Source organism: Panthera tigris, chromosome C2 (assembly GCF_018350195.1).
Source record: "Panthera tigris isolate Pti1 chromosome C2, P.tigris_Pti1_mat1.1, whole genome shotgun sequence".
Taxonomy (NCBI): Eukaryota; Metazoa; Chordata; class Mammalia; order Carnivora; family Felidae; genus Panthera; species Panthera tigris.
In genome coordinates this window covers 31907078-31933300 of record NC_056668.1, presented here as the reverse complement: position 1 = coordinate 31933300, position 26223 = coordinate 31907078, and the positions used below count along the sequence as shown (strand labels likewise).

Below are 26223 nucleotides of genomic sequence, written 5' to 3'. Positions count from 1 at the left end.
AAGTTAGCTCTCTAGGTTGGATCTGACCAGAGAGCTTTCTTCTGCTGAATATTCCTAGATACATCATCCTGGACAAGATTCAATCCAGTAATCATGGGGTTAGGGGTTACATATACCGTTACCAGTCTCATGAGCCACTCCTTTTATTTTCTCAAAAACTTGATTGCGTTCATACGTGCTGAAAAGTACTAAGATGATTTTTTCAACACTAGTTGATACTTAGATATAAAAGCCCCTTGAGGCTCCCAGAAAATCAATTCAGTATTTAGTTATTTATGAGAAATTCTTGGCAGTGTCTCCTCCTATCAAGAGTTCTGTCTGTAAAAAATATTAAAAGAACAAGCTAGATCTGGTTACCTCTCCAATGTTATCATATCATTCCTCCTTTTAATCATCTTAATTTACTGAAGACTTAAATGCTAGAAGTCTTTCTCACATACACAGACCAACTTGAGAATCATTTGTATGCATTTTAAAACTAGTGACAAATTTAACAAAACATACCTAAACCTTTTTAGTATGCTTAATTTTAATTAATACAATATAAGTTATCTTAAACTGTCATTAATTATCAATTAAAATTTTTTTATGTCCGGCTAGAATAAATTATTATTGCATGTTTCGGGGGGCATAAAAGTTCTCTGTTTCTTTGTTACCCAAAGTGGGCATTAAAAATGTTTTTAAACAGAAATTAAATAAATATGTGAAGAATACCAAAATATAGTTTATCCAAAAAATGGTGTTTTTTCTTTTTTAAAAAAATTTTTTTTTTAACGTTTATTTATTTTTGAGACAGAGAGAGACAGAGCATGAACAGGGGAGGGTCAGAGAGAGGGAGACAAAGAATCTGAAGCAGGCTCCAGGCTCTGAGCTGTCAGCACAGACCTGACGTGGGGCTCGAACTCACGGACCGCGAGATCATGACCTGAGCCGAAGTCGGCTGCTTAACCAACTGAGCCACCCAGGCGCCCCCCTTTTTTTTTTTAATTTTTTTTTTTTAACGTTTATTTATTTTTGAGACAGAGAGAGACAGAGCATGAACGGGGGAGGGTCAGAGAGAGAGGGAGACACAGAATGCTGAACCTGCTTAGGGTTCTCTCTCCCTCTCTCTCTGCCCCTCCCCTGCTCTCATGCTGTCTCTCTCAAAATAAATAAATAAACTCAAAAGAAAGAGAAAGAAAGAAAGAAAGAAAGAAAAGAAAGAAAGAAGGAAGGAAGGAAAGAAAGGGAAAAAACCCATATAGACAGTAATGTTGTGTCTAGCTATGTGGGAGAAGCAAATATGGAAGGATTGGGTCTGCTCCAGGCAGCAACTAGAGGCTTCCAGTCATAATGTGGTTAGGAACCAGCAGCATTGGCATTACCTGGAAGCAAGTTAGAGGTGATGAATGATGGGCCCCATTGCATACCAACTGAATCAGACCCTGTATTTTAACAGTATTACAATGTGGCTTTTGCAAATTCAAATTTGAGAAGCACTCTTCTACATTGTGCTAGAGTTTGTAGACCCCTGTTCATCCCCTAGAACCAAAACAACAACAACAACAAAAAACCTTTTGGAATGTAAATCCAGTGTGTTTTTTTTTTTTTTTTTTTTTTTTAAGAGAAGCAGGTAGAACATGATTTTTGGTGAATTACACTGAATTTCTGAACCAGGAGAGAGGGCAGGGGAGAGTGGAAAAGGATGTATAGGAGACTAGCAAGTCAGGGGCAGAATTAGAGAGAAGGAAACACACAGAAAGAAAAGCACAGGAAGTACACTGAGGGAAACACATCCAGAATAACAGGAGGGGAGACTCCAGGAGACAGAGCAGGGGAGAAGGAAGAGGGGAGAGTAAGTAGGAGGATAGGGAATGAGACAGACAAGGGGAAAGAGAGAGAGGTAAGCAGAAGAAAGGTAGAGAGAATGTGCTGGGGGCTGGGGTGGGGGTGTGGTTATGGTAAGGATTAAACTTGGAACAGTAGAAAAATACATTTGCTTGGATGCAGAAGGAAAAGAAAATTGTTGGCTATGTACGAATAATTACAGACAGTGGGATATTAAGCAGAGAATAGGACACTCAAAGCTTTATCTGTATCCATAACATTGTTTACCAAGAAAAGTAATGCATGAACTTGTATCTTAGGTGTTTTGAAGCAAGTTCAAAGGAAGGTTGTATTTACTTAATCCAAAAGTGAAATGCCATGTGTGTATATAATTTTTATACTTCACATTTTCTAGAATTAAAACTATGGAAAAACTGGAATTTATTAATAAGAATAGAATGATGCTGGAAGGGTCATTTGGAAGTCATTTAATCTGTTCCTCTGACTTTTAAATTGTCTAAAGATCATTTGTTGTATTAAAAGAGGTTCAGAGCTAAAGATTATCTAGCCTCCATCATCAGTACCCCTTACATGCATCAGCATATGTTAACACAAAGTTATTACTTTAATTTACTTAAATCCTATTCCGTAGAAATCTCTTTCATTTTACATGCTGATAACAGAAAAGCCATTTTTTTTAATGTAGCGGCTCATATGTTTGAAGATAGTCATTAAGTGGGGCCTAATTTTTGATAAATTATATCTGTTGTTTAATTTAGGTTTCTAAGTATAATAAAACTGTTTTAATCTCAGTCTCTTAGTATTTCCAGAGTGGAAATTGTAGCTTTAGTAACATTTTAAGTCATATTTAACCTAAGGTCTAAATTGAAGTTTTAATAGTGCCTGTGACATTTTACACTTGTCAAGAGGAATAAAAGTTTATGACCAACTTATTTAGTATGCCTGAATGGGGACATTTTAAATCTTATCCAGTAAATAATGGAGTAAAACTTAGAAGAAAAGCCAGATACTTCAAACAAAATGGGAAAGGACATCCCTTCCCCCTAAGCATTTATACTCTTTCTCAATCTCTATCACCCTATATCTCTTTACCACAGGATACTGTACTTTATCTAGATTGAGTCACATTAAGTTACCATTTTATCAGATTCTTATCTCTGTCAGACACCAGAAAATGGATTAGGAGTCTGTGTTTGATGGAGAAGGACACCGAGAGCATTTTGATCACATAACTCGGCACTTGTCATAGCTTACTCAGGTGACTTCCCTTAGTTCTAAAATGAAAGTGTATGACAGGTCGTAACCTTGTTGAATCTTGCTTAAGGGAATTCTTGGAAAATATGATTATAGCATATTTTCCTTTGGGACTACCTCAGGAAAGAAAGTAGCAATGAGCCAAAATTCCAAAGGAGAGGAGAAATATTTTTGTGGCTGGTGGAGTGAGAGCATGTTGACAGGTGCCTTTAATTCCTTTCTTTTCATCTTTTGCCTAAATCACCAAAAACTAAAAACTTGAATTCTGTGGTCATACTCTGTAATATTTTTCTTTCTTTTTTTCTTCTTTCTTCCTTCCTTCCTTCCTTCCTTCCTTCCTTCCTTCCTTCCTTCCTTCCCTCCCTCCCTCCCTCCCTTCCTTCCTTCCTTCCTTCCCTCCCTCCCTCCCTCCCTCCCTTCCTTCCTTCCTTCCTTCCTTCCTTCCTTCCTTCCTTCCTTCCCTTCCTTCCTTTTCTTTCTTTCTTTCTTTCTTTCTTTCTTTCTTTCTTTCTTTCTTTCTTTCTTTCTTTCTCTCCATCCCTTCCTCCTTCCTTCCTTCCTTCCTTCCTTCCTTCCTTCTTTCCCCCCCCCCCCCCCCGTAACACTTAAGTCTCTGTTCCTTCTGAGCTATGTTGGTTTACAATTCTTTAAGCCTCTCTTAAAATTTTAATCATCAACCCCAGGTGAATAACCATACATTTCTTACGTTCTATTCCAAGAGGAGTTTGTGTTGTTTGAATATAATGGGTTCCCTTAACCCTGTATAAAGGTTTTTATCCATAGAGTACATTGTGAACATTCTTTATAGTTACAAATAGAATTTGTACATGGATATTTTGTATATATGTATACACATATATATTTTGTGTAGATTCGCACATATATAATTTGTATAGAATTAGTTACAACTAATTCTGTCCTTAATTTTGTTCTCCACAAATGCAGTATATGTTCATTTATGACCTTGGTGAATTTACTTAAGCTCTTTATGTTTCAGTTTTCTCACCTGTAAAAAAAGGGGACTTTACTTCTACTTAGAGAGGTTTGAGGAGGATTAAATAAGTTGATATATACAAGGGGCTTAGAACTGTGCCTGGTTGACAAGCATTATATAAATGGTAGCTGTTGTATTATGTGCTATTTACTGTGTTAGGCGCATTACTATGGTTCCAAAAAATGTTTCTCTTCATTGCAGGTAAGTAAAGGCTGACAAACTAATGCCACATACGCTTACATTCAGATGAGTTTTTTTTGTTCCCAGAGTCAATCCTCTCATACATAAGTGTACTTAAAATCCATATAAATATTTGTGAAATGATAGATAGTCTTCGTATATCAGTGCATGGTATGTCTTTTATGATAAATATATTTTTGAGGGCTTATAGAATTATTGTCATTGGCATGGCCAGCATTGAAATATTTCATTGTGGCCTTTCTCAAAATGTGTTCCAGTGAAGCATTTCTGTAAGCTGTCAAAAAATAATTTGTAAAATAAGTCTTTAAACAAATTTCTAAACATATCTCTTTTCTATAAGACTTTTGAGGGTTTAAAATATTAATGAATCCTAAGAAACATGAGTAGGAGATCTAAGTTACTACAATTCACACATTTTTATGGAATGCCATTTTTTTTTTTTCAGAAAACAATTTTCTCAGAATGCATTTTGGATGAAAACTAGTGTTTGGTATTTTGTGGGTGGACGTACATTTTCAAAAGTGTCTAAGTATCTCAGGTTCAGGTTTGTGGTTATTTATCTACATGGTTTCTTTGTTTCAAGAGCAAAAGAGTAAGATTATGATATACTATTCTATTTCTTTTTTTTTTTTTTCTTTCTTCCAGGGATGTTTTCTTCTCCTACATCACTATGTTGAAGGCTATAACAGGGGACCATTCAATATTCCAAACAATTCAAATATGGCGCTTTACCAAAACTTTGCAAAGAGGTGCTCAGCAGTGTGTGTGGCCTTACCCTTTTCTCTCACTAATATCCTGTTACTGTTAATAGTCTTGACCTCAGCTTTCTAAACTTTGCTTTCTATAATGGATATAATTTACCTCTTGCAAGCATTTGACACAAGTGACCTCCTTTGTGAAACGTTCACTTTCCCAGAATTTCGTGGCACCCAGCTAGATCAGGATTACATTCTACTGCATGTAACTAAAGTCAGGCAATTTACCAGACAGGTTTAAAATTGATTCTGGAGGAAGGCTGTACCAGAGAAGTATGGCAGCTCCAAGAATCCAGCTTCCTTTTATTTTTCTGCTCTGCCAGCCCTAGTATGTGGCTTTCTTCCTTGTGGTTACAAGCTGATGGCTGTACCTCTCAATATCACCTTTCTGTGCTTTACTAGAAGGAGGAGTGTAAAAAATCAGCAGCTATCCCCGTCCCCCTACCCCTGCTTTTTTTTTTTTTTTTTTTTTTTTTTTATCAAGACAGTAGTAAATTTCTGGAAATCTTCACCCAGTAGAAGTCTATTACATTTCATTGGCTAGACCTAGGTCACATGACCACCTTTAGTTTCAAAGATGTATGGTGTTCAAAAACAAAATTCAAGGGAGTTATACTTTATTAAGTGATTCATGAATCAGGCAGCATCCCTGTAGCAAGTAGAAAGATGCTCCCAGGAGTACATCAACAAATGAAAGGTTTTTATAGGAAGTAGGGTAGGGCCAGTTGTTATTAGCAAAAGAAAAGAAAGGATTGTTTCAGGCAAGGTCACCTTCCATCAGGGGAAGGGCAGGGGGTCTTATCATACACATGACCTCATCTTCCTTTGGGGAATGGAGAGGGCCCCTGTGACAGATTACCTCATTGGTGTTGACCAGAAATTTTCAGATTTATTGTCTTAAAATTCCCTTCCTGGAGAGGTTGAAACTACAATTAAGTCTTGGTTTGCTGTCCTGGGGAAGTGACTCTACCTTGAGCCTGCAGTTTTCTTTTTAGTAAGGAGAAATGTTTTTAACTAGCTCATTTCTTCCCCAAACAACGTTTGGTATTTTGCTAAAAGGAAGAACAGAAAAATGGATGTTCACTAGCCAACTAGCAAGGTCCACCATCTACCTGCTATTGATTTTCTTCTTATTTATATCTAGACTAGTCTTGGCTTATAGCTGAAATGTTCAAATTCCTAGAGTGTTTATTCTTCTCTTTTTGCTCTGTGGTTTGCCTTGGATGACCACACCTACCTCTTTGGATTCTTCTAGAACTATTGTCCTGTTTCATTCCCTGTTCTCTTGTCTCTAGCCTTGACTTCCACAGTTAGCTCCATTTGGAGATCCTGGTAGTATCTCCAGCTGAAATGTCCAATATGAGACTTAACCATCTTCCTTTCCATTCCTGCCTTTCCTCTAGTTTTTCCTAGCTCTGAAAGGGATACCACCATCCATTTGGCTCTCCAGACTAGAAACTTGAGATTAATTCTTTCTTCCTTTCTTTCCATCTGTTCCTATCAGTTGATCCTCAAGTCTTGCTGATGATTTGTCTTGAATAGCTGTAGGATTTTTCCACTTACCTTCATTCCTGTCACTATTCTTCTAATTTGTGTCACCATTATTTCTCAACTACATAGCTGTAATACTATTTTGCAAGTAAAAATCTGATCTGTCCCTCTTGATTGTTCACTCAGAGATTCTCCAATGCCCCTAAAATCTAAACCCTTGAAAATGATTTGCAAGGGTCTGTGTGATCCTGGCATTGGTGGCCTAAAATTCATGGTCTCCTACCCCTACCTCTTTGGTCTGGAAAAAAATATTTATGTTTCAGAGTTCAGAAGATCCATCCTTTACTCTTAGCCTCCTTTTCTGCACATCCTACCCCTCCCACTGTCACATCAAGTTTAACCTTACCCATATCACCCTGTATTCCTTTATCATATTATGTAACTCCTGTATTGTAATTAGATTGTATTTACCACTTAATTCCTTTTTTTTTTTAAGTTTATTTATTTACTTTGAGAGAGAGCACACATGCCTGCAAGCAGGGAAGGAGGAAAAGGGGAGGGGAGAGAGAGAGAGAATCCCAAGTAAGCTCCACTCTGTCAGCACTGAGCACAACTGGGGGCTTAATCCCACGAAATGTGAGATCACTATCTGAGCTGATATCAGGAGTGGGACACTTAACCAACTGAGCCACCCAAGCGTCCCTTGCACTTAATTCTAAATACTGTAACTTGTACCTAGTATGGGTCACAAAGGGAGTGTTATTACTAAATCTCTGTCAGTAAACAGTTCTGTATAACGATCCCTACCAACCAACAATAATGGAAAAAAAAAAAAAGGTTTCTTTATATTTGAAGGTGCTAATGTGCAATTTGGCATTTTGTTTCCCCAGTAGAAATGAGAGACCGCATACATTATCTATCTTTTTTAGCCTGGTGTGTTTTATGCCTCACCTTTTTTTTTTTTTTTCCTTCTATGTAGAAATTTTTTTTTTTTCTAGAATCAACTCCAGCGGCAAGTTAAATCTGTGACTATATCTCAGCTAATTTTTCTGAAAAGAGTTTCAAGTATAACATTCATTTATTTAATACCATATTCTGATCATTAACTCAGACCATGGAATTTATTATACCTTAAATAGAATGAAATTAAGTTTTGGAATTTAAACTAAACAGTGGATACTTGCACAGATACTGAAAAAGAAATATGTATGAACATATATCAAGAGAAATAAGTATTACCCCCTCCCCCCACATTGGAACAAACTATTCATTAACATTTAGATTTAGATTTAAATACTTAAATGTATAGTTTAAAATTTTATACCAATGTTTGCATTACTAATCTAATATACACTGCTTGAACATCGATTGTGAGGCATAACCACAGAGAATCCTTCCAAAATCTTTAGAATTTAGATTTTTCTCTTATGGTGTTAGATATAAAAATTAACAGAATAAAACATTGCTCACATTAATATGAATATTTAAAAGCATAAACATTTTGGGGATCTCTGGGTGGCTCATTTGGTTAAGTGGTCGGCTCTTGGTTTCGGCTCAGGTGATCATCTTCTGGTTTGTGGGTTCGATCCCCACATCGGGCTCTGCGTTGATGGTGTAAAGCCTTCTTGGCTCTCTCTCTCTCTCTCTCTCTTGCTCTCTCTCCCTCTCACTCTCTCTTGCTCTCTCTCCCTCTCACTCTCTCTTGCTCTCTCTCCCTCTCACTCTGCCCCTCCCCTGCTCTCTCTCTTTCTCTCAAGGTAAATTAGCTTAAAAAATATAATATAAATATTTTTCATGTAAATATAAATATAAATTTATATATATAAATATAAGCTTATATTTATATATATAAATATTTTTCATGTAAGTATAAAACAACCATGTTAAATATTTTAAAATTTTAGAACACTCTTTTTTTGTGTAAAGTAAGTAAGACATAAAGCCTAGACCTTAGAAGAACAGTCCTTTACATTGGTAACTACTTCTTTTGACTGACTCAGTTATGCTGATAACCATTGTCTAAGCTATAGCATTGCTACTAAGAGGGGGGAGGGGCAGAAAGTTGTTAATTTAAATGAAACGGTTGCAATTTAATTAATTTTATTGTGATATAATTGACATATAAAATTGTATTACTTTCAGGTATACAACATAATGATTTGATACATGTGTATATTGCAAAATGATTACCACAGTAAGTTTCACATTTTTCACCATGTATAATCATAAGTTTTTTCTTGTGATGAGAAAAAAGATCTACTTTTAAGATCTCCCTTAGCAACTTTCAGATATGCAACACAGTATTGGTACCTATAGTCCCTAGGACTTATTTATCTTTTAACTGGAAGTTGGTCATTTTTGATCACCTTCATCTATTTGCCCCACCCCTCTTCCCTCATCTCACACCCACCTCTAGTACTCCTTAGTCTGTACTCTGTTTCTAGGAGTTTGGTTTGTCTTTCTTTGTCTCATTTATTTCACTTAACATAACGCCCTCAAGATCTGTCCATGTTGTTGCATCTGACAGGATACCCTTTTTTTTTTTTTTTTTTTTAACATTTATTTATTTTTGAGAGACAGAGAGAGACAGAACATGAGCAGGGAATGAGCAGAGAGAGAGGGAGACACAGAATCAGAAGCAGGCTTCAGGCTCCGAGCTGTCAGCACAGAGCCTGACGCGGGGCTCGAACCCACGAACCATAAGATCATGACCTGAGCCTTACTCGGACGCTTAACTGACTGAGCCACCCAGGCGCCCCATAGGATTTCCTTTCTTTTTATGGCTGAATAATATTCCATCGTGTGCATGTATATATACACACATACAAACACACACACATATACCCTTACACAAACATACCCCGTATTTATTTTATTTGTTCATTCCTAGGTTGTTTCCATTGCCTTGGCCAGGGAAGTGCTGTTATCTTTGTGAGGTAGTGATTTCATTTCCTTCATAAATACCCAGAAGTAGAAATGCTGGATCTTATAGTAGTTCTATTTTTTTGAGGAACCTCCATACTGTTTTCCATAGTGGCTGCACTGACATGGTTCCAATTTTAAAGAGATTTTTATTGAAGTCAGAAAGTATACACACACATTCAAATTCACACGCACACAAACTGAGGAAATATTTTTACATGCTGCTATGGATTCAGTTAAAGCTCCTTTTGAATGTTTTTAAAAATGTCAGATTCAAATCTTCTTTAGATTCTTAAAAATAGGGTTGAAGCATATGATTTATTCATGAAATTTTGGCTAGGAAAAATATGAACAAAGAAATTCTCTTCCTCTATTCTTGCCCTGAAATGCTACAGTTACTGTGATAATTAGCTCAATGTTATTGTGGGTTATTTTTTCTTATAAATAATTTATACCTCAGTTTGCCTTCATCCTTTAAAATGGCAATGCATGAAATTGATTTCGTAGAATTGTACCTTTGATTAATATTTAATTTGAAATTATTTTACAGATTCAAGTTTAGATGTAACTATATCACATTTGAGATGATAAGTGTATATTGGAAAACTTGAGTATACATGTCTTTATAATCACTCACTGTTTTATTTTTCAAAAGCACCATTTCCTCAGTTTATAAAATCATATATTTTATAATGTGTAATTTTTTTTTTCGGCTCAGTAACAGAATTGATTACATTTAGAATCACTTCCTTCCCCAGCTCCCTGTCCCCCTGAAGTTCAGGCCATATGCCTATAATATTAAATATATAACATGTAGATGTTGTAAATGAAACTGTTTACCAATATGAAAATACGTATTTGAAAATATAAGTCACTAAATCCACCGAATACAGGTCAAGTCTCTACTTCATGTAACTATTTCTGTCATTCACATATCTGAGGACCTTGGGCAATCAGTTCACAGTGAAAGTTGTTGAGTTCCTGATGCTCATGTAGATGAAGAGGCCCAGGATTTAGAGGGACATATTTCATAGGCAACTTGAGTTGATGAGTGGAAATGATAGCTTGAAAGATTAGTTTCTTCTGGAACAAGGAGTACTATCTTATTCCTCTCTTCCCAATCCCATTATCTTTTCTCCCGTTAAAAGCCTTTTGATTTGGTACAAAGGTGGGGGGCTACTGTAGAGTAGAGTTACACATGTCTGTCAAAGGTTGTTCTCCCATTCAGCTCAAGAACCTGGAATTTGTCCAATGGTAACCTACCATGCTATGTGCATGGATCTTAATCCGGCCCTTTGTCATTTTAGCAATAAATGACGTACAAAAAACCCAAACAAAGAAACAAACATACAAAAAACAAGATAGGGTTGGGATAATGTGATTAATGATATACATTTGTTTACCATTGATTTCCCTTCTTGCTGTGTCTGCTGCATGAGGACCAGGAGCTTGTCACTCTTTATCACTGCTGATCTAGAACAATGCCTAAGCAAGTCTCTGGAATGTTTGGTGAATGGATGTTATGCTAGTTTAATGCTTGGAATTGATTTTCTGGGACTTTCCTAAGGACCTGATAATACCTCCTAACCTCTGTGACTTCATTTGCTTATCTATAAATAAGCAATGCAATTTGCTACCTTATGTAATAATTGCATAATTGGCTAACTATTGGAAGGTAATTTGGACCAGTCAGAGATAGGCATTGTACAGATAAGAGGGGGTTATCTTTACTAGCTAATCAATGATATCTTTAGAACTTCTGATATTTCTTATGCTTTTGCAAAACTGTACAATCTTAGTATCTGGAAGAAAGTCAGGCTGTGGTTCTATAAAAATAGAGGAGAGGAAGAGAGGAAAGGGAGAAGGTTTTAAGTTTTAATTCACTATGATGACCATGTCTATGAAACTTTCTTTAAAATCATGCTTTTTCATGAGACTTTGTGTCTTTTTTATTGACTTTTTTTTTTTAGTTTTTTTAGCCGGGAAATGTGGATTTGCATGTCTAGGGGAAATTAGTGAGTGAATGTCGACCATGATCATATTTGGCAGGGATGATAAGCCTGCTTTCGGAAGGGGCATTCCTCCGGTGCTTGGCTGGCTCAGTTGGAGGAGTGTGGCTCTTGATCTCTGGGTTGTGAGCTCGAGCCCCATGTCAGGTGGAGAGATTACTTAACTAAAGTCTTAGGGGCACCGCGGTGGCTCAATCAGTTAAGCATCCAACTTTGGCTTAGGTCGTGGTCTCTTGGTTTGTGGGTTCAAGCCCCACATCAGGCTGATAGTGCAGAGCCTGTTTGGGATTCTCTCTGCTCCTCTCCCACTCATGCACCTACCCGTGCATGCTCTCTCTCTCAAAATAAATAGACATTATATACACGCGCGTGCGCACACACACACACACACACACACACATATGTAAAATGAAAAAATCAACGAAAGAAATAAAAAATATAAAATCTTAAAAAAAAAAGAAGAATGTGCATTCCTTTATGTTTTCCCAGACATTTCTGCTTGGTGATGTGGGATGTGGGAGTGGGAGAACTGTTTCTGTAAGGGATAATTTTTTTGGTTTTTATTTCTGAAGGACAACGTTAGCCTTAGTTTTGGATCGCATTCTCACAGCATTCATTCTGTTGACTAGCCTTACATGCCTATAATTGTGTGGAAACCTAGTTTGTCTTTTATGTGTTTAATTCATTAGATGGCTAGAGATCATTTCTGTGTTTTTAATCTGTGCTGTATCTTCCCTTTATCTGATAGTTGTTTGGCAAATTTAACTGTGCCAGATTTTGCTCCCTGTTTAAGTGTGTTTTTGTGCAAGTGAACTGTTACAAATGATGCATGCACACACACCCATTTGTATCCTGCCACTCATAACCCTCTTCTTTTTATACTAATGTCCCCCAAATTCTGACTTTTTACAAGGTGGACTTATTTTGAGAACAAAATCCTATTATTTCAGAGACATTCCTTTTGGGACATTTATTGTACTACAGAGAATCTCTCCTTTCAAGTGACTCGTATTTCACTTAATGTTTACAAAAACTGTTCATTTATCTGACATAAGGGGCTAATCAAACGGCTTAAGTACATTCCTGGCTGTTTGGAAGCTTTTTAAGCACCATAGAGAGAGTACTTAGCAATGGAAATTGTGTTTATGTGTGTGGAATATCGCCGCTGAAATTCTGAACAGACCCAGAGGAAGAAGAATATTGAATTTTAATATTCAAACATAACTTATTTCTGTTTTATATTTAACTTAGTGGGATAAATTGGCTCTTATTAAAACCTTCTTATAGAATATAAGCTACGTTGTTATTTTTTTTTTTAATTTGAAGAAGAAGTTGAGGTGGAAGGCCGTGTTAACTGTAATAATAACCACTACTTGTGAGTGTGTGCTTTGTGCCAAACACTGTTTATATTTATTAATTTACTTAATCCTCACAAAAACTCAGTGAAGTAGGTATTGTTATTACCCTTACTTTTTAGAGGAAATCAAGGCCCAGGTGGTTTAAATAACCATCATGCCCGTGATCCTTATGCTATATTTCCTCTCACACTGATGTGAAACTTAAGACAAATTCATTTTATATTCGAGACAATTACCTTCCCACAAAATAAGACCAAAGCATAATATACATTTACTTCCTTTGGTAAAATAACTGTTAATGTGGCAGTAGGTACTAAAATGTACAATTTTCAGTTTGTATTTTTCTATTTGTTTTCCTAATCTGTAGTTACAGACAAGAATCAGTAAAATGTTAATGTTGTACATGCAAATCCTTTTCACACATGAAAATCATACATTTTTATTCAGCTGCAGCCAGTGATTCAATATCTGTACATTTTGCATTTAAGATTAAGCTATGACTTTGATATTTATACATTATTGACAAACCGAGCTATCATTAAATTAGTATACTTAAAAATATGCGTCCCAATTAAAACTTGAGATGGGCTAAAAGGAGGAGGTAAATTGATGGTTGATCAGTGTTCTTTCTGTCTTTATTATTTTTTTAATAAGGCTTAAGAAACTTAACCTATATCTTCCTCAATTTGTTGTGATACATTAAGTGATTTCCGTCACTCCTGTGTAATTAAAGAAACAAAACAGATGAACATAGGGGAAGGGAACGAAACAATAAGATAAAAACAGAGAGTGAGGCAAACCGTAAGAGACTCTTAAATACAGGGAACAAACTGAGTGTCGCTGGAGGTGGGGGGTGGGCTAAATGAGTGATGGGCATTAAGAAGGGCACTTGTGATGAGCACTGGGTGTTGGATGTGATGAAGCGCTGACTTCTACACCTGAAACTAATATTACACTGTATGTTGACTAACTGGAATTTAAATACAAACTTGAAAAAAAAAAGGATAAAGTGACTTTGAGTCAAGAAACCATTCCTAATATGACCCCTTAAAAGAACATGACTGGTATGTCCAGGAGAGATCAATATGTGGGATCTTCTGACATGACATAGGTAATCTTTTAAAGCCTGGATATTGACTAGACAATCCACTAAGTAAATAGCTGGGAAGCAGTAAAGCTTCAGTTGGCTTGCATTGTGAACACATACTGCTTCCCTTTCTCTTGTATTGATGAGACCCTTCTTGTGATGTGTTCAGCTTTCTTTTAGGGTCATTTACTTTGATTCTACTTAATTTATACTTAATCTTGTTGTTTTATGTTATCAGATTCAGCATGTAATTCTTCAACTTAAAAACTGGGAGTTACTCATCTCTGGCTAATAAGCTTCAGTGATGTGAAAGTCCCAGTATTTCAGTCTGGTCTTGGATTATCTGACCTAGAAAATGTGTGAATTCCCCTGCTCAGAGGATCTCTGGAAGCATCACTTCTGAGGACGCACTTGGGGCTGCTTGAAGCTCAGGTGACCATGGTCTCCTGAGGGTCAGATACAATAAGCCTTGAGAAAATCAAACACAGATTGATAGTATTGAATGACATAAACTTTGTATCAGAGGGAGTAGTCCTAATTTACTTTGATTTGATAGTTGCAGAGATAACATGTTGTCAATGTATCATTGACTTTTTCACTAAAATAGGTAAAGTATTTGTAAGTATATGAAAGATCATGTCAATGTTGTAATGTTCCTCTGCTCCAGAAAGAAGCATAAAAAATGATCAGTAAATTGGTTACAGAAACATCGTGGTGGAGAATTAGACATACACCAAATTAGGACAATTGCCAGGTACTTTCTGTTTTCATATCTGAATGTTTTATGGTGATAGGCTCAGGGTCCATGGGATTTCTTTTCTGCATGAGGTTTCCTAAAAGTATGAAGGTTGTATATATAGGTACATTGTCCTCAACTTCATAGGTATATTTTCTGGCTCTTTACAAGGCAGCTGAGAAGACAAATGAACAGTCAACAGTCTGAACTTGTAAAGTTCAAGAAGGAAAGCCAGGATCTAATTGAGCTGATGCTTTATTTCTTTTGGCTGCCCTACCTGGTGATTTTTTTATACCCTGAAGAGTAAGCAGACACTGAGTAAAGAAAGATTGCTGCACATTTACATGAAACAAAACACACAAATTGCCAAATAAGGGATAATGGTTTATCTTCAAGTGTTAAAAGCATCAAATGGTTCTCTAAAATTTATAGCTATTTTTAGTTCTCTCAATTGAACCATGTTTAATAACCAGCAAGTTACTGTATTTTCCATGCTAGAACTTTTTTCTAGTTAATAACTTTCCCAAGCCATTCTTCCATCATTGGTTTTCACACATTTCTCTCATCACTTTTAATACTCTGACTCTTTTATGGACCATAGGCATTCCAAAATATTTACCTATTTCTCTTTGCAAAATGGGGTTTTCACTGATTTCTTTTCCATTTGTAGATTAAATGTCATAAACATAATTTAACCTTATATCGTAGAAAAAGGAATAAATTAGAATTGTTTTACAATTTTTCCATAGACGGTTTACCATATATATGTGTTCTTTTCAGAGTTGATTCAGAATCTCCTACCAACAGACTTTGGTGCTCACAACATGAATTCTTAATATTTAACTTATTATCAAGTATTACCATCAGTTAATGTGTGTTGAATGCCCGTGGGGCTGCTGGCATAGACCTGTGGTGTGTACCTAAAAAAATATAACAATCACAGAACAATTTAGGCTCTGTTGTGTAGTAGCTCTGATCTTCAACAACATGAATAAGAACTCACATAGGGAAGAATGAAAAGAAGGAAGATATTTTTTGAATGGAAGCTGAGAGTTGGGGTTGAGGAAAAAAAACAGTTATTTCCTTTTTGCTTGCTTTCTTCTTTGGATTCTTTGAATTAGAATTGTTAATAGGCCAGATGAATCTGTCTAAGTGGAATTCTTCAAAGCTGAGTGAACGATATGTCCCCAGAGAAATTATCTTACTGGGATATGATCTGAGTTTATGCCAAAGGCCTGTTTAAAGGTTCAAGATGACTAAGGACTTCTTCAGACTGGAGTTTTAACAGTCTTTCTTAAATATGCTTTCTTTTCTCTTTATTGTGGCTGAAGAATGATGATGGAAATTCAGATTTTATAAAGTTAATCATATTTCTAGATATAAAACAACTTAATTTACCACCTTCAACAAACTATACTTATATTGATATGGCACCAAGGCAAAATAAGTAGCATGAATTTGTGTAATTTAGCTTAATCTTTGCTTACTTTAGAAATACTTATTATTTTTCTAAGAGGTAATATCCTTATTGGTACAGAATATTTCAGATTTACTTTTATAGCCATATATAAGAGAAATTCTAGCTCTATTGATACTATCATCATTAATTAAGATATGAAAATTTTATGATGCAGCCTTAGAACTCAAGGTGAACGTTTTCAATTTTAGATTTTTTAGCTGGTCTGCTAATGCTTAAGTCATTCTACTTGAGGTATTTAGTAAAGTTCTCAGTGGAGGATTTCTTGTTCTGACTAGTTCAAAGAAGATGGATATAAATAAACTCTTATTTGTACATCTGTCTCTTTTCTTTTTCTTTTTTCCAATGAGAGAATACCTGAACCCAACAAGTAATGTCTATTCAGGCTCTGAATAAGCTAGACAGTAACTCCTGGAAACTACATTATTTATGAAGCTTGGAAATTGTAGCCCCAGTTATTATAGTATCATACTCCATTCATAGTCACAAGTGTTATAAGACAGATACTTAAGGAGATTAGAAAGTGCTCTCTTTGGTAGCACTATACTAAAATTGGAACAATACAGACATTAGCTTGTCCTGTATGTAAGGATGATACACAAATTTGTGAAGCAGTCCATATTTTATCCTAATATCTGTGGGTGGGGAAACAGGCTCTGTAAGTGAAGTGATTTACCTCCTCAAGGTCCTCAAGGACCCATCCCTGATTCCACCGCCTCCTCCCAAAAAAAAAAAAAAAAAAGCAATAGAGAGAGAGAGAGAGAGGAAGATTAGATAAACAATATTATTTATAGATCAATTCCAAAGTTTTTCATTTAGAAAACAGCATTTTGGAAAAAGTGATCTGAATGTAGTCCTATTTGATTTTTTTTATATAAATTAAAATTTTCCCATAGACAAATAGTTAAGGGCATATTTTGGATATAATCTAAATTTTGCTTTTGTAATTAAGCCTTGTATCTCAATAAGGGTTATACTATAGAAAAATAATTTAAAAAAAACTCTCATAAATAAAGTATATACAGATATGGGAGAGAACTGTAATCAGTGTGTAGAAATATTGGAAATATGTTATACCAGATAAAAACAATGCTAATCTGATCCATATTTTTCATTGTGATTTTGTTTAGAAATAACCATAGAGGATTATGAAATTAATTTTAAATAGAAATTGAATATAGAAATTTTTGATAGAAGTGGGTTAAAATCCAATCAGAAACACCAATGCTATTTTTTTCTCTTTATCTCCCCAAATTTGAAATATTTTTAAGAATTGTGAAAATCCTTTAGAAAATTCTGTGTGTTTCTTATTATTTGGTACCTTTATAATTTTGAACAAATCTGAAGTTAACCCACTGTCAATTCTATATTTTTGAGCATTGTGTTTTCAGGAGCCCGAAGTGTAAAGGCTAATTTTCAACTTGTTAGAAGAGATCATAGTCTTTCATTTTTTTATCAAACCGTGTGTGATGGTGGGACCACTATTTTCTGTACCCCTTCTGTCTTTCCAGTTTGTCTCTGTTTTGTTTCTCTTGTTTCGACCAAACATCCAATAAAAATATTGAAAAAAGGGAACAGGCTTATTTGAAGGTTTTCTGTGCTGATCCTTTAAGAGAAAGGACTTTTGTGTAAAACAAATGATTAATTTGTCATTTTTCATAAAAATTGCCATTTTCAACTACATATCTTATCTTTAAAATGCACTTTCTCCATTATTACCTAAGGTTTTAGTTAAGTTTAAATAGGTAGAATTAAATGCATATTTTATGCCAGAACACCTTTTTCCAAGGTTAGTGTTACAAAACCAAATAAGTTATAATAAAGACATTGATTCATATTATTGATTCTTCTCATCATTCACTGAGATTGTAGTAGTGTCAAAGAAACAGTTATATAGGATGAGGGCTATTGGAGTCTAAATAGTATGTCAAATGGACATGGAATAGATATGTATATTAAATATACACAGCTTTCCCATCTGGCTCTTAAGTCCCTTCTAATATTAAACTTCTCAGCAAAACTTATTGTATGCACTGAGTGAAATATTATTTGAAAAAAAATATTGTAACTGTTACCTTTAAATTTGCATACATTTTCTTGTATTGTGAATGTTGGTATTAAATATTTGGTAAATTTCTATACTTAACATCAGTTTTTCAATTTTTGATCAAAGCAAGTAGTTTAATTCTTTGTGATTTTTGAAGAGATTTTTAAAATATAATATGAAACTATTTTTGGAAATTATGGAGCACAGTGTATGTTTCTGGCCTATTTATATAGCCAGTGATTCATACAAAATGAATTTTTTTAATTTTAATTTTTATTTAACTTATTTTTTAAAATTTACATCCAAGTTAGTTAGCATGTAGTGCAACAAAGATTTCAGGAGTAGATTCCTTAATGCCCCTTACCCATTTAGCCCATCCCCCTCCACTACCCCTCCAGTAACCCTGTGTTTGTTCTCCATATTTAAGAGTCTCTTATGTTTTGTCCCCCTCCCTGTTTTATATTATTTTTATTTCCCTTCCCTTATGTTCATCTGTTTTTTTCTCTTAAAGTCCTCATATGAGTGAAATTATATTATTTTTGTCTTTCTCTGACTAATTTCACTCAGCATAATACCCTCCAGTTCCATCCACGTAGATGCAAATGTCAAGATTTCATTCTTTTTGATTGCTGAGTAATACTCCATTGTACACACACACACACACACACACACACACACACACACACACCATATTTTCTTTATCCATTCATCCATCGATGGACATTTGAGCTCTTTCCATACTTTGGCTATTGTTGACACTGCTGCTATAAACATTGGGGTGCATGAGTCCTTCAAAACAGCATACCTGTATTCCTTAGATAAATACCTAGTAGTGCAATTGCTGGGTCGTAGGGGAGTTCTATTTTTAGTTTTTTGAGGAACCTCCATACTGTTTTCCAGAGTGGCTGTACCAGTTTGCATTCCCACCAGCAGTGCAAAAGAGATCTTCTATCTCTGCATCCTTGCCAACATCTATTGTTGCCTGAGTTGTTAATGTTAGCCATTCTGACAGGTGTGAGGTGGTATCTCATTGTGGTTTTGATTTGTATTTCCCTGATGATGAGTTATGTTGAGCATTTTTTCTTGTGTTGGTTGGCCATTTTGATGTCTTCTTTGGAGAGGTGCCCATTCATGTCTTTTGCCCATTTTTTCACTGAATTATTCGTTTTTTGGGTGTTGAGTTTGGTAAGTGCTTTATAATAGATTTTGGATACTAACCCTTTATCTGATATGTCATTCGCAAATATCTTTTCCCATTCCGTTGGTTGCCTTTTAGTTTTGCTGATTGTTTCCTTTGCTGTGCAGAAGCTTTTTATTTTGATGAGGTCCCAATAGTTCATTTTTGCTTTTGTTTCCCTTGCCTCTGGAGATGTGTTGAGTAAGAAATTGCTGTCACTAAGGTCAAAGAGGTTTTTGCCTGCTTTCTCCTCAAAGATTTTGATGGCTTCCTGTCTTACATTTAGGTCTTTCATCCATTTTGAGTGTATTTTTGTGTATGGGGTAAGAAAGTGGTCCAGGTTCATTTTTCTCCCTGTCGTTGTCCAGTTTTCCCAGCACCACTTGCTGAAGAGACTGTCTTTATTCCATTGGATATTCTTTCCTGCTTTGTCAAAGATTAGTTGGCCATATGTTTCTGGGTCCATTTCTTTTTCCAAGAAAAAAAAAAGTACCGTTTTTGTGCCAGTACTATACTGTCTTGATTATTACAGCTTTGTAATATAGCTTGCAGTCCGTGATGATGATGCCTCCTGCTTTGGTTTTCTTTTTCAAGATTGCTTTGGCTATTTGGGGACTTTTCTGGTTCCATATAAATTTTAGGATTGTTTATTCTAGCTCTGTGAAGAATACTGCTGTTATTGTGATAGGGATTGTATTGAATATGTAGATTGCTTTGAGTAATATTGACATTTTAATATTTGTTCTTCCTTTCCAGGAGCATGGAATCTTTTTCCATTTTTTTGCGTCTTTTTCAATTTCTTTTATAAGCTTTCTATAGTTTTCAATGTATAGGTTTTTCACTTCTTTGGTTAGATTTATTCCTAGGTATTTTATGGTTTTTGGGGCAATTGTAAATGGGATCGATTCCTTGATTTCTCTTTCTGTTGCTTCATTATTGGTATATAGGAATGCAACCTATTTCTGTGCATTGACTTTATATCCTGCCACTTTGCTGAATCCATGGATCAGTTGTAGCAGTTTTTGGTAGAATCTTTTGGGTTTTCCATATAGAGTATCACATCATCTGTGAAGAGTGAAAGTTTGACTTCCTCCTGGCCGATTTGGATGCCTACAAAATGAAATTTAAAAGTGAATAAATAAGGGACCACAGATTTAAAAATGCTAGCCATATGGGAGATTTCATTTTCTTACTGCCATTTGTTTCCTTTGAATTGGTAGTCACTTGTCCTTATATGAGATGAAAATCACACCCTTGTCCTCATACTTTGATTACTGAATCTTAGTTCTCAATGAATGAATTGTTCTTGCCACTGAACTCCAGGCCTGGGGCAGTTAAGTTTTCTTGGTCTTTAGCCTAAGGAAATATGACCCTCTCTGGGAGTACTTCCCATCTGCACACATAAAAGGGCTCTGTCTTTAACCATTACAATAGCTTTCTGCTTTCCTTTAAGAAATATTTTGTAAATCAAGAAAGCTTCTGTGATGTGTTCCTTTAATCTCTATTTGCTTGTCCCTATTCTTTTTATTTCAAAGTTTAATTAGGAATTCTAACATTTCACAAGTTGAAGGAAACAAAATGTTTGACTAATATAAGTCAGAACCCAACAATGTAAGACCAAATACACCTGCAAACGTCAATCTATTATTTCCTTCAACAGTGCTGAATTTTATGACTATTTACAATGGAGGGATTATATTTGAGATTATTTTATCTTTATAGGTAATCTAAAATGAAGCAATGGTACACTTTGTACTCTTTTTATAAACTATTTTTTGCATTGTTTTACAATATTCGTAATATTTAGTATCAAATCATACTGACCTGAGGTCCTAAGTATTGATCACTATATAAAACAGCTGCTAGTTGACCTGTCTGGCCCTTTGCTCAGTTGGCTACAGCATATAATGCAAACATACAGGGCCACAACTTTGTGTGTGATTTCTATATAGCTGAAGTTAGCCCTGTACTCACTAAAACAGAACTCAGTATCTATCTGATCATTGTCTTTCATATACTACTGGTTACATATTAAGCTAACCAGATAAATAAATACATTTGATAATGGAGCATGTTTTTTATTCCAGTTTATTCTATAGTAGAAGTGCATATTTATCTATCTCCATTTTGTGGCTAAAGACTTTGTGAAGTAACTGATATCATTCAAAATATACATTTTATTTTTCAAATAAAGGTAACTTTTTTCAACTATAGTATGTTAAAACTCTGTGCTTTTCATATACTATTTTCTGTCAAATACATTCAATCATGCAATATTTTTGTAAGTGATGAGAAAAGGAGGGAATTTCTAGCAAAATTTTTTATAGCAAATTATGTACGTGATCATTTTAAAGGTTAAAGTGTTGGGTTTTTTTTTAATGGCAACCTATGTTTTAATTTATTGTGGCATGTAGCCTCACTACTGCCTAAGCCTTATGAAAAAAAAAAACTCACTGCTTTCTGTTTACACTTGGGTGCTTTACTATTTAGCTAAAATTGATGATATTATCAAAAATATTTTCAGTTGTACAGGTCTCAAGAACAAGGAGGAGGTTTAATAAAACAGAGGCTTAGATTCTGCTTAAACACCCTGCCTTCCATGCTAATCTCCTATTTACCATGATCCATTACGAATATTTAATGGTAGGCAGCATGCAGACCAGAATTAAAGAACATATGGGTACAGTTATCCTGGTTAAAATGGCCAACGTGCCTTGTATTGTGTATGGAAGATAACAGGACAGGTGGTAATCCATCTTCACAGAGTGGAGACAGCTGGTATTTTCCGTAAGCTGAAGCAGTCTTTTTCAATGTAGTCTCACCTCGCAGCTGATATGTTGCTTATTAGTATAATTCAAAACACACATCGATGTTAAGGAGCATTCTGTTTTTCTGGCCAGTACAAAAGGTACCCTGTGGGTCAGGCATAAATGAAAACAAACAAGCTATATATTTTAATTTTTGAAATTGAAAAATTTAAGCTTCAATTTAACTCAATTGTGGTTTTTTTTAATGTAAAATAAAGATTATCTTTAGGCTCTCCTGTAAAATATTTTTCCTTTGAACTAGGTAAGAGAACTCTTTTCCCAGTGTTTCATATCCTCCAAAATTATGAAGTGTTCAGGGAAAAATGTTAAATTCATGCCATCAAGAGATATTTGTGAAACGTCATTTTTTAAAAAGTTATTTACCTCCTATCATTTCTTATATTATTGAAAGAATTATTGGACATATATTGGAATCATAATAGTCGAATCAGTATCTGTTCAGAAATTATTGTATAACATTTTTGTTTCCTTCCTGTTACTGAGCGTAAAGAAGAAATCAAGTGTGTTGGATTCCTGGCATATTGAGAACTGTAGTTCCGTGTTGCTTACAGTCCATTTCAGATTCCAATTACCCCTTTCAGATACTGTAAAAAATTTGACAGGGCCTTCAATTGTAATGGCCATATCAATTGATTTAGTCTGTCTCAAAATTCCCCAAAGGCAAGCTCAGGTTAAAGGTCAGGTTACTGGTGCATGACTCTCGTACTCATTTTAGTAAGATCAGGATCAGAAGTTTCCAGTAGCACACTGGGCATTAGTTTAATCTCTGTGTCCAAGTATTGCACAGTCAGTATCACTAATACAGTCTCTATCTGTAGAGGAGGTAAGAGTGTTCACAAAATAACTGAATGAAATATGATAGGAGGGTTTAGCACATACATTCAATTCTTATTTATCAAAAGTGAATGCTCTTTAATCATTCAATTTTCAGGTTAGTGAATTTTGTGTCTTGTGCTCTTATATATCAATTTAATAAAAATATATGTAACTGTGCTCTATAAAAGTAGACTTCAAAACTACAGACATAAAATCAATAATTATTTCCCAGACACTGGATTTCAGAACGTCTCCAAGTATGGGTTTACTTATCCATTATTTCCTTTAAGTTCTTTCATGTCTGTGGTTCTGTGTTTTCTGATGGTAAACTTCTTTTATTTACATGCTTTTGCAATGGTTGGGATTATTTAGTGCACTGACAAGCTGATTGATCTCTGACCTAACTTTCTCCCTGGGGTGTGATTTAAGTGTAGAACAGCAGTTCTCAAACTTGAGTGCGCATCAGATCATCTGGATGGCTTGTTCAAACCTGGCTTGCTGGGTTAGCAGATACTCTGATTTAGTAGGTCTGGGGTTGGGCCTGAGAATTTGCATTCTTGACAAGTTCCCAGGTGTTGCTGATGAAGCTGGTTCAGAGACCGCACATGGAGAACTTCTGCTCTATAAAATACTTTGTAAATGTTGCCTTCAGCCTGTTTCAGTTAGTTGACACCTTTCAAAATATGGTCTCAACTGTAATGAAGAAATTACCCACAGGAATACCTAGAATATTTGCCATAGCATCTGACCAAACCATTGTAAAAACATTTGCTTGGTTGACTTGGGAGGGGCACTTATGGAAACTACCAGTATTTCCTCCCACCTGTCATTTCTCTCTTCTCCCCATTTCTGTGTGTCCTAATCCTCTTCTTTCACACTGGAGTTTTCTTCAAGATTTCCTTAATATTTGACTCTTATCAGCTATCTTATGAATTAGGTAATGGCATTTCCTATTCTCATTGATCTCTTCTAGGAGTTGAATAGGCTTTGGTATTGGTGGGATTGGAAAGAGCGAAACTTTCTCCTGCTTCCTTGGGATAAATGCTACAAAAGTGCCATTCCTTAGGTGAATGTAGGTCTGATTTGAAGTGATCCTTTACTGAGGAGTAAAAAGAAAGCTTAACACACACACACACACACACACACACACACACACACACAGATATTTTCATGTATAATGCATATACACTATAAATATGTGACATTTTTGAAATATATAAAATGACTTGAAATTTCAATTTAATGAAGATTTTATTTTATAGGACTATGAACAATCCTTTGTAAACATAAACACACCATTGACTGTCTAATACATTAAAGATCATTTACTTTTATGTGCAAAGTACTATTCCTCATTTGTTCTCTCATTCAAAATAAAAAAGTCCTTTAATATTAAGTAATATAATAGTAAGGCTCAGGAATATTTAGATACTCATATTTTCTCTTCCTCACGTCTTTATGAAACAATACTGTGGATGTCTAACTTTACCTAAATTTTGGAGAGTCTCAGGGTCATATAATCTTATTTTATTGTGGTATCATCAGCTTTTATAGTTGAAAGTATACTATGCCTAATGATTAAGCAGCAATGATTATTGATAGCTATTAAAACTACTTTAAAAATTATTTTAATGCATAATGCCTGATATTAACATTAAGTAGCTATTTACCAAAATACACTGATGGTCTAAGAATATGACTAGGTTTTTCTCTTGGAATTGCTCTTTTATCCTTGGAAGATCATTGATGAAAATATCAAATGAATACCTTCTTTCAAGAAAAAAAAAAAGGAAATAAGAATAGCAATTTATTAATGTTCAGTTTGAGGACTTATTGAATTTATTAGTAGACCAGAATATTGACAACAACAAATAAATTTTTTGCTGTCAGGAAGTCAAACTATGACTTTTCTTGGTGAACATGTAATTAGAGAAGAGATGTCTGTTAGTCTTAAGACACTTCATTGGGTTTAATGTATGTACCTCTTACCTCCTAGAGGAATAACTTTTGTGTTGGCAACTCGGGCAAAACTCTCCTCTTTTTAATAGCATGGAACTTACATTGGCTACATTTTGCTTTGTGAACCAAGTAAATAGATACTTCTAAACAGCATGAAACTTATAACTCAATCCTTTGTGTGAACAGGAAAATGATTGTATTTTATATATATGATAATTTTCAGTTTGACTTTTTGAACAATTTCAAAGTTAATGTGAATGTAGTTTTTTGTTTGTTTGTTTATTTAATGAAGAATGTCATCTATAATTCTAGTATATATGGGGCTAACTAGAAATTAACTTCACAGGGCATTAGTAAACTGTAGGTAGAGATACTGATGCTAAACACGTTTCCTGTCCTGAAATGGCAGTTACCGTAAGTCACCATTATGAGAAGCATAGATCTTTCTGCATTACCACCTATATCCCTGTAATTTAAAAAGTTTTTGTAATTAAAATAAATCTTTAAATTGTTTTAAGCTTCATGTTTATATTTTTGGGTTTTAGCACTCATTTTTAGTAAAATTCTAAGATTGCTTTTTAGAGTAGGGTATGGGATGCATCTTACATTTTTATTGTACCTATGTTGAAGGGCTGACCAAAAAAGTCTATTGGAAGGATTTTAGCAAGCTCTAGAGTGTACTTTAATGTTCAGTACAGCTTGTGCGTGCTTTTCATCTGTGGAAGAGAAACTGTCCTCATCATTGCAGCAGTAGGCACTTTCAATGCCCCTAGCCCCTTGGTACAGTGAAGCTTAAGGTTAACTAATGGCATAAGGGAGGCAATAATGTCTGACTTTCCAAAGGAGAGAGATTTGCACAGCATGTGATTCTAATGAGCTCAGACAGCGGTCAAGAAAAAAAAGAACCACAATTAGTACCAAATAGAGTAGTTTTTCTACTCATGACCAGCATTTAATATATTCATTTTAAATGGCAACTCAGAATTATTGGTAAACTCCATTATATATGTGGTCATCACTTACAAGCTCTGTGTTTTGCAAAACTGCATATTTACCACACAGCACAAGTCTCTGATGACACTGATGTTTAGCAATTACCTTACTTTCAGAACTGAACCCTCTGATCACCAGATATAGTAGGAAATAGCTAGTTTTTTTTATGGTAAGTTATGTTGGTAAAAGTCAAATTTTCATTAGAACTACATACACATAAATTGAATACGGGACCATTCTGAATTTGATAATGGTTGCAGCATGGCGTGATAATTTATTTATTATTATTTTT

At 35.0% G+C, this 26223-nt stretch overlaps 1 protein-coding gene and 1 non-coding gene across 5 annotated transcripts in view; both read left to right on the top strand.

Annotated features, from left to right (window-relative positions):
* Positions 1–26223, top strand: part of ROBO1 (roundabout guidance receptor 1) — a 401827-nt gene that overhangs the window by 78693 nt on the left and 296911 nt on the right. The gene's annotated exons all lie outside the window — the stretch shown is intronic.
* LOC122230830 lies at positions 16636–16737 on the top strand. The gene has a single exon (XR_006207912.1). It is a non-coding gene; the product is annotated as a U6 spliceosomal RNA (small nuclear RNA).